Source organism: Macaca mulatta, chromosome 12 (genome assembly GCF_049350105.2).
Source record: "Macaca mulatta isolate MMU2019108-1 chromosome 12, T2T-MMU8v2.0, whole genome shotgun sequence".
NCBI classification, from domain to species: Eukaryota; Metazoa; Chordata; class Mammalia; order Primates; family Cercopithecidae; genus Macaca; species Macaca mulatta.
The window spans coordinates 116,422,704-116,431,703 of NC_133417.1; the positions used below are offsets into that span (position 1 = coordinate 116,422,704).

General features: G+C 35.6%; 1 pseudogene; it reads right to left on the minus strand.

Moving 5' to 3' along the window:
• Positions 1-8,539: 8,539 nt before the first annotated feature.
• Positions 8,540-8,793, minus strand: LOC114671485 (small ribosomal subunit protein eS27 pseudogene; annotated as a pseudogene).
• Positions 8,794-9,000: the final 207 nt, after the last annotated feature.

Below are 9,000 nucleotides of genomic sequence, written 5' to 3' on the forward strand. Positions count from 1 at the left end.
CCCGATATTTATCGTGGGTTCTTTTCTATTTCCTAAGCATCTTGACTGGTTTGAGAAATAAAGGGAAAGAGTACAAGAGAGAGAAATTTTAAAGCTGGGTGTCTGGGGGAGACATCACACGTCAGTAGGTTCTGTGATGCTCCCGTAGATGTAAAACCAGCAAGTTTTTATTAGTGATTTTCAAAAGGGGAGGGAGTGCACGAATAGGGTGTGGGCCACAGAGATCACATACTTCGCAAGGTAATAAAATATCACAAAGCAAATGGAGGAAGGGTGAGATCACAGGACCACCGGATAGGGCAAAATTAAAATTGCTAATGAAGTTTCGGGCACGCATTGTCATTGATAACATCTTATCAGGAAACAGGGTTTGAGAGCAGACAACCTGTCTGACCAAAATTTATTAGGTGGGTATTTCCTCATCCTAATAAGCCTAGGAGTGCTGCAGGAGACTGGGGCTTATTTCATCCCTTTGGCTTCCAGCATAAAAGTCGGCCACCTTAAGGGGGCTGTCTACAGACCTAACGTCAGGGCACATTCTCTTTCTCAGGGATGTTCCTTGCTGAGAAAAAGAATTCAGCGATATTTTTCCTATTTGCTTTTGAAAGAAGGGAAATGTAGCTCTGTTCCGCCTGGCTCACCGGTGCAGTCAGGCTCCAAGTCTTATCTCCCTTGTTCTCTGAAGATTGCTGTTATCCTGTTCTTTTTTCAAGATGCCCAGATTTCAAATTGTTCAAACACACATGCTCTACAATTTGTGCAGTTAACGAAATCATCACAGGGTCCTGAGGCAATATTCATCCTCCTCAGCGTACAAAGATGATGGGATTAAGAGATTAAAGTAAAGACAAGTATAGGAAATCACAAGGGTATTGATTGGGGAAGTGATAAGTGTCCATGAAATCTTCACTATTTATATTCAGAGATTCCAGTAAAGATAGGCGTAAGAAATTATAAAAGTATTAATTTTGGGGAACTAATAAACATCCATGAAATCTTCACAATTTATGTTCTTCTGCCATGGCTTCAGCCAGTCCTGCCATTCAGGGTCCCTGACTTCCCGCAACAATAAAGTTTGATATACATCTATTAGAGACACCTTGGTAACTAAGGAACATCTACTAGATACACCTTATTATTTAGGTAATATATATTGTTACTTATGTTTTACCCACATGCACTGAGAGGGGTGAGGCATTTTACTATAACAAATAACTTTATATTTATTTAGGTAGTATTTACTATCAGTATAGACTCTGGTTCTTATTTTATTCAAAGTATTATAACCTGTTATTATTTCATGCTCGTGTTATCTTTGAGAACTTACTTGGGACTTACTATATTCCATTCTGTTTTATCATCATCTATTCCTGAGTATTTGAATATATGCTTTATATTCTTGTTGCATAGATATGATAGCTTACGTTTTTAATGCATGAGGAAATGTAATGTTTTCATCTGCTTTATGACAACATTTTCCTTTTGAGTATTCTTCAGCTGTCATTTGTTTTCCATTTGTTTTCATCATGTTTTGTGGTATGTTTGTCTTGATCTTCTGTTAATTTCTCTATAATAACCTGTCTTTCAATAAAGTAAATTTTCCAGCTATTTGCAGACAATTGTAGGGAATAGCTTGGAGTTGTGTCTTGGCTAACAAAACTTTTTTAGGAGTTATTTTATTCTTTACTTCTCCTTAGTCATAGAAAAAGGCTGAGAGCTGTCAAACTCTAAAAGAAATTTCCTCTCTATTTCCCTAACCTTCAAAATAGGCACAGTTACTACCTGAAACATTGCCCATGTTTTTGTTTGTTCATTTAAAAAATTCTTTGTTCTGCTCAACATTCCTGCTTTTCAGAACTCAATGGGTATAGAGAAGTTCAATGCATCTAAGTCTTGCTTCCACAAGTAGATCTAGGTCCTGCTTCTTCAAGTAGAATTCTCTATTTTTCACCTCAGAATATATAGTTCACTTTGGAGAATTGCACTTTACTGGTTCTTTTTGAAGGTAGCAATCATGGCTATCTTCTTTCTACTTTTGCCCATATCCCTGCTCAACCTTCACTCCTTAGGACACAATTTACACATATTTTTTCTCTTAATTTCAGCCAAGATGACATTTGTGCTTCCATTTTTTACATATCCTTGCTGCCTATGATTAATTTTGCAAAAAAGCAAAAGAAATGTTGATTTTATGAACTATCATAAAAAATGTTGGAAATTTTTCATAATAGCGTTTGACTTTTGAATATTGACTTATTTTGCTAATATAGAAAACAGGGCTGTGGTTTTTTAAAAAATAATACTGATTGTTGGATCTAATGTCAAATACTCAATGAGTGGGGGGGAATTGCAAATGGCAGTAAACTTTGCAATTCCTAATTATTAGCACTGACTTAAGTCTTTATATAAAAGTTATTGAGAAGTTATGATACAAGCACAGTAATTAAGAATATTGGACTTTTGGCTAGGCATGGTGGCTCATACCTGTAATCCCAGTACTTTGGGAGGCTGAGGCGGGCAGATCACGAGGTCAGGAGATGGAGACCATCCTGGCTAACACGGTGAAACCCCATGTTTTCTGAAAATACAAAAAAATTAGCTGGGCGTGGTGGCGGGACGTGTAGTCCCAGCTACTCAGGAGACTGAGGCAGGAGAATGGAGTGAACCAGGGAGACGAAGCTTGCAGTGAACTAATGCCACTGCACTCCAGCCTGGGCGACAGAGCAAGACTCTGCTCAAAACAAACAAAACAAAACAAAACAAAAAATTTAAATAATGTTGAAGAACTTCTAAGTATGAAACAAAAAAAGAAACCCTAGTGGAAACGACTAAAAAATATTTAATAACATGAAAAAGAAAACATGCATATGATCAAAAAAAGATCAAAAGATTACATTGAAATTCATAATTTGTAATATACACAGTAAATTAAAAATACACAGTAAATTATACTTTAGCATGTAAATGGTTCTGACAAATCAATATTGGAAACATTAATACAAGATAAAAATGAGCAAAGGAAAATTTTCCAATCATATTTATCTTGATAAATGTGTATTTAACTCAACTATTTCCTGTGTTTCTATATTTGTGTTTTATCTGGCATTGCTATAGTTTTAGAGGATATGCATCAAAATGAGATTAATTATACCATCTTGACAAGAAGAAATTCATTTGGTTAATAAATATTCAAATGAAAATATTCAAATTCTCTGTAGTAAAAGAAATAAAAATTAAAATCATGAGGCATTAATTTTCCTCTCTCAGATTAGTCATGTTATGAAGGTAGATAATGGTCATAACATAAAAAGGGATTTTCTCATGAGATGTGAGTCAGAATATAAATTGGCATAACCTATGACATTTGCTTTTTAAATTAATTTATTTAGCCATTTTAATTCAGAAATTAAATGTCTAGAAATTTATCCGTAGAAAAACTCTATACAAGGATGGTCATGACATATAATTTATTTTAATAAAAATGGAAATAGCCTAAATATCCAACAACCTGATTAAAGTATAGTTTATTAATGCAGTGAAATATTTAGTCATTAAAAATAAAATAGGGAGAATATGACTAAGCATTTTGTACAACTTGAAACTGTTTTTAAGACACATATACTTCAAACATTTACAAACAAAACATGTTTAAATAAATATGTCATCTAGACATCTGCTACTTTAATGTTACACAGTCCTCTAAGGTATTTTTTAATTTAAATAAACTTATGGAGCCCCATCTCAAGTACTGTGGGTAGTCAAGTTCTCTACCCAATACCCCAAGGATTATCAAGATGTTGATTCTTTTTACCCTCCTTCTACAGGCTTCTTGATTCCTATTCTGGTCTTACATTCTGAGTTGGCTCATTATTATAATCCATGTTGCTGAAGGCAAAAAATAGACAGTCTCTTCCTTCATTGTCCAGAAAAAAAATTATACACAGCTATTGTGTATTCCCAAGACAACTGCTTTTGAGTATGTAAAGAAGGTTATAACATGGCACAGAGAGGCAACAAATTAATACTTCATATAAGATTTTCTAGCTCTAAATCCCTAGGGTATCTCTACCGCATGTAGGTAACCTAGACCTACCTGTAGATCAATTTCTCTCCTGACAGTTTTTTTTTTCTGTCCTGTTGCCTGGTCAGGCTTTCTCTCTTCAGGGATTGCTTTCTGTACCTCACTATTGTATCAGTTCCTGATCCCAAACCACAGCTTTCCAGGAAAGGATTCAAAATTTTAATATTCATCTGTTATATTGGGCAAATCAATTTAACTTTTTTTGTAATGACTCTTTCCTTTCAGACTATATCTACAATACTAACATTTTGCAATTAAAAAGCATTCCAACAAAGTTTTGCCTAATCAAAAAAGCCATTCTGTCCCTAAGAGAAAATTCTGCTGAACTCCGAGGGTATCCAACATAAAACACAGTAAGCTTTTAAAGGCAAATTTGAATGCTTCCTATTGAGCTAGATATAGGTATTCACTGAAACACATAAATAACTGTGTGTGTGAGCTAGGAGAGGATGCACACAAAATATATATATAAATTATCTCTTGTAGTTGAGTTGGGTATTTGGATGGTGTGGTACTCAACTTTTGAAACATTGCATTTATCAGTATATGTTTGAATAGTAAACAGGCATTTGGTAATTTTTAAGAAGCTAGAATATGAATAATTCAAAGATGAATTTGGTGACATCTCAGACAAACTGAAATAGGATCATTCAGACTTTCAAAGCTGTGTTTCCAGAGGCAAAAGAGAATCTCATTCAGAGTTGCTCATCAATGTTTAATTTCCAGTCTGAAATACCAAAAGGGAATTGACTTAGGCCCTAGAGAGTTGGTTTCTTGTATTTAAATGGAGATATTAGTATCTTCCCTCTCCCTTAGTATTTAACATTTCTCCCCTTCTTTAGAAAATTCTGAAGCACACAATTAGAGCCTTAGAGCTACACTGTTCCCTATGGTAGTCAATAGCACCATTTAGCTATATTGAGCACCTTAAATGTGGCTTAATGTGACTGAGAAACTAAATTTTTAGTTTTACTTAATTTAATTTAGTTTTTAAAACTAGTACTCAATTCAATTATTAGAAAACTCTTAGGGCTGTTTGGGAAAACTTGGACATACAAATCTATTTTTTGACTGTACATTTTATAAAATCTAAATATAGATCTAATATTTCCAATGAAAACTCAGTGTCCAAATTGAGATATAAGTGTAAAATACACATCAAATTTCAAAGATGTAGTATAACAAAAAAATGTAAAATATGTCCTCAATTTTTATACTGATTACATGTTGAAATTATAATATTTTTGGATATATTGGCTTAATATCCATTACTTATATTGATTTCACCTTTTTAAACTTTAAAAAATGTATCTACTAAACAATTTTAAAATACACATGTGAATCACATTACATCTTTAATAAACAGCAGCACTAGAAGGTAAAATCAAAGCTTACTACAGAAATCACAAACTGGTAGAGATCATTTAGCCTATATGTCATCCATATAACATTTTTAATTATTTGTAATTAGTTACAAGTATTTAATATATATATTTAATTTTTGAAAAATGTTGGTAACTGGCTCCTCTTGAAACGTTAGAAAATTTGACAAAATTACATTTTTTCTTGCATAGCAAGAATTTGCCTGAACTGGCAGTGGCTGCCCTCTGTAGCTAGACCTAAGCTCTCTATTTTGCACAACGCTCCCTGTTAATAAAAAATAACACTCTGCCAGACCACTGAAGACATTTGAGTTTGAAATCTTTAAAGCACATGACAGGATGATGTAAAAGAAATGGGGATTTTTACCCACTAAGTTTGTTCTACAAATATTCTCTACATTGGGTGGTTTCCGTTTTTCTAGTCACAAAAATTGATCAACATTTACAAGGTGAAAATCCCATTGAACAATTGAACAGCTGTCCCTAACTCATGTAACAAAACCAGAATGAAGTGACATCTTGCCTTGTGTGGTGTAGAAAATCCTAGTTATATTTAATGCAGAGTCTGCTCCTTTAAGTCCTGGGAACCTCCCAAGTCCTCCCTGCACTATTGACCTATATGACAGGCTTTAATTAGCACAGATTTTTCATGTTCATGGATAGATTTGAAATTTGGAAGTACTTAATGAAAAAGGTCTGTTACCTTGACCAGGCTGAAATTGCAGTTAGAGGACATTTGCTTGCTCCAAAGGCACTGCATACAAATATATGAATAGTAACACTATGCATACAAAAATGAAGCTTTCATTTTTTTCCTAAAGGAACATTCATGTTGATCTGCTGTTAATACTCCCTGAAAAATGTGAGTGACATCTTTAAAACTTATGAACTAAATACAACTAGATTGCTTGACAGCAATTCAAGCATCATAAATTTCCCTTTGCCTGTTGGATTAAAGGAAATTAGGTGAATAAGCAACTCTGTCTTTTACTAAAGCCTGTATATGTGGCTTACAGTCTAATAGGATACAGAACTGATAGATACATACATACATATGTACATATGTACATACGTGCAAAGTATATAAGTAGAATAATTACAAAGTCTTCAAATTGTGATGAAGAAAAACATGCAGAGATAGAGAATGATACTAGGGGATTAAGAAGTAGTTGGGGATCGGATACAGTGGCTCAGGCTTGTAATCTCAGTGCTTTGAGAGGTTGAGGCAGGAGGACTGCTTGAGCCCAGGAGGGCAACATAGTGAGATCCCTTGTGGTCCCAGCTACTTGGGAGGCTGAAGTGAGAGGATCGCTTGAGGCCCAGAAGTCAAGAGTGCAATGATCCAAGATCATGCTACTGCACTCCAGCCTTGGCTGGACCTCTTAAGAAAACCTCTTAAAAAAAAAAAAGTGGTTAGGTAAATTTTGAAGGTCTGAAATTTGAGGTGAAACCTGAAGAAATAGTTATGTGAAGAGCAAAAGAATGGTCCACATCCAGAGGGAAGAGCATATGCAGAAGTCTTGAGGCACGTATGTTTAACTGAAAGGAGGCCAGTGTGACTACGACAAACCCTGACCTGGCCATCTGGGCTGTGAGCCATGGTGCAGACTTGATCATCATTTTGGGCACCATCATTTTGATTCTGACATGGCACCCTCATTAGCAGAGGCAGCTGGATGCCGCCATCCTGAATGCGGTCTTCACATGCTCAGCATAAGCCACCTCAGCCCATCCCAGCGTGCACCTAAACCAACCAGCTTAGATGTAACCTGCAGCACCAGAGACTTTGCTCTCCTCAAATCAACTAGAGATGCCCCTGCCCCTGATCTTTTTTTAATTTTTATTTTTTGGCCTTAAAAGACCCACTTCTCTTGTCCAACCTTCTCACCCAGAGCTGAGACTCTATTCTAACATGTGTTCCTTACTGGACAGGAACATTTTTCCACATTGTGCTCATTCTTTTTGCTTTTATCCATTGTTTTTATCTTTGAATAGGAATTAGGTGAAAAGCAGTATAGATGAATTGGGAAGGTAGAGGAAGAAAAAAATCATTATTTTCTCAACCCTCAGAAGTTTTCAGTTGGAATGGTCCCTGTAACAAAAGACTGATTAACAAGAGAAAAACAGATAGAAGTTTATCAACATGCATACTTCATGTATACGTGGGAGATACCCAGACTATGAGTAATTTCTCAAAGAGATGACTTTAAATTACATAGCATCTTTAGTAAAGAACAGTATATTTTTGGAAAAGTGACAAGTCAGAAAAAAAGGACTTTGATTCTCTAAGGGTGGCCACTTGTGAGAAGTCAAACAAATGGCAGATAAAGGCTGGTTAGTAAAACTTGCTAACTGTAAACTCCCCTAGTGCTATCTCCAGGCCCAAAATGGGTCTAAAGTAGTCTTCAGTAGTTAACCTGTGTTATCCCTGCTAGAAGGAACAGGTAGGGAGATATCATTTTTCCTTGAAAATCTGTGTCCTGCTTTTAGGCAAGAGAGGAAGGGCAGAGAGCTTTTCTGCATCTGCTTCTTAAGTGCCTCCAGCTCAACAAAATCCTTATACCAAAGAGGTGTATCTTATTTTGGTGTGGTATATTCTGGTCTTCCACAGAGTAAAAGAATATAGCCATGGAAAGAAGTCTGTAATTCATCAAGTATAAAGTCAGATTACCAAAGGACATTAAGTAGGGGGCATGATAAATCCTATTCAAATTTTAAAATGATTATTCTCACTGCTATGCAAACAAATGAATAAACAAAAAAATGCTTGAAGATAGGTAAGAGCGACAGGTCAAGGACCAGAGGGGAGGAGGGGAGTATCCGGGTGTTGGAGTGGGTGTTTGTTAAATTGATGCAAGATCAACATGTCAAATTGATAAAACCATGCTAACAATAAATGTTGGCAATTTCAACAATTGGTGACAAAAAAAAAATCAATATTTATTGAGTGCAAGCTGCCTTATGTTTTCTCCATCAAATTTACACAAGCTTATAAGTGTGTTAGAATGAGCTCATTTTTTTAATCCAAAATGTGGTTATTGAGATGATTTCCCACTCATCTTGATTCAGAGTGCTTTTAGCGCTGCTTCCTCCTGAAGGAACATCCTTCTGTAAACCTTGCTTTCCTCCTGCAGGCAAGCAGAGGACAGTGGAGCAGTCAACACACAAAACTACTGTTTGTGCATAGCAAAAGACCATGGTGATTTTATAGCATCCCGGGCATTTCACACCCCTGAAGTAGGAACTGGGGCTCTGCACCAGGCATTTCTTCTTGGGTTTCCTCTTCTCCTCTTCTGGAGAGGAATGAAAGAGATGTTTTGCAAGAGGCATGTTCTCATGGGTAGGTCATCACCACCAGAAAGGTAGAATGAACTCATTTTACAGTTAAAAAAATTTAACTCAGACAGTTTGGCTAAAGTCACACAGCAATTAGCTGAGATACAAACCAGACTGTAGGATTACTAAACTGGTACTGTCATATATGTAAATTTAATTTATTAACAAGAATTGTTGAGAACCTACTGCATGCAAAGTCAT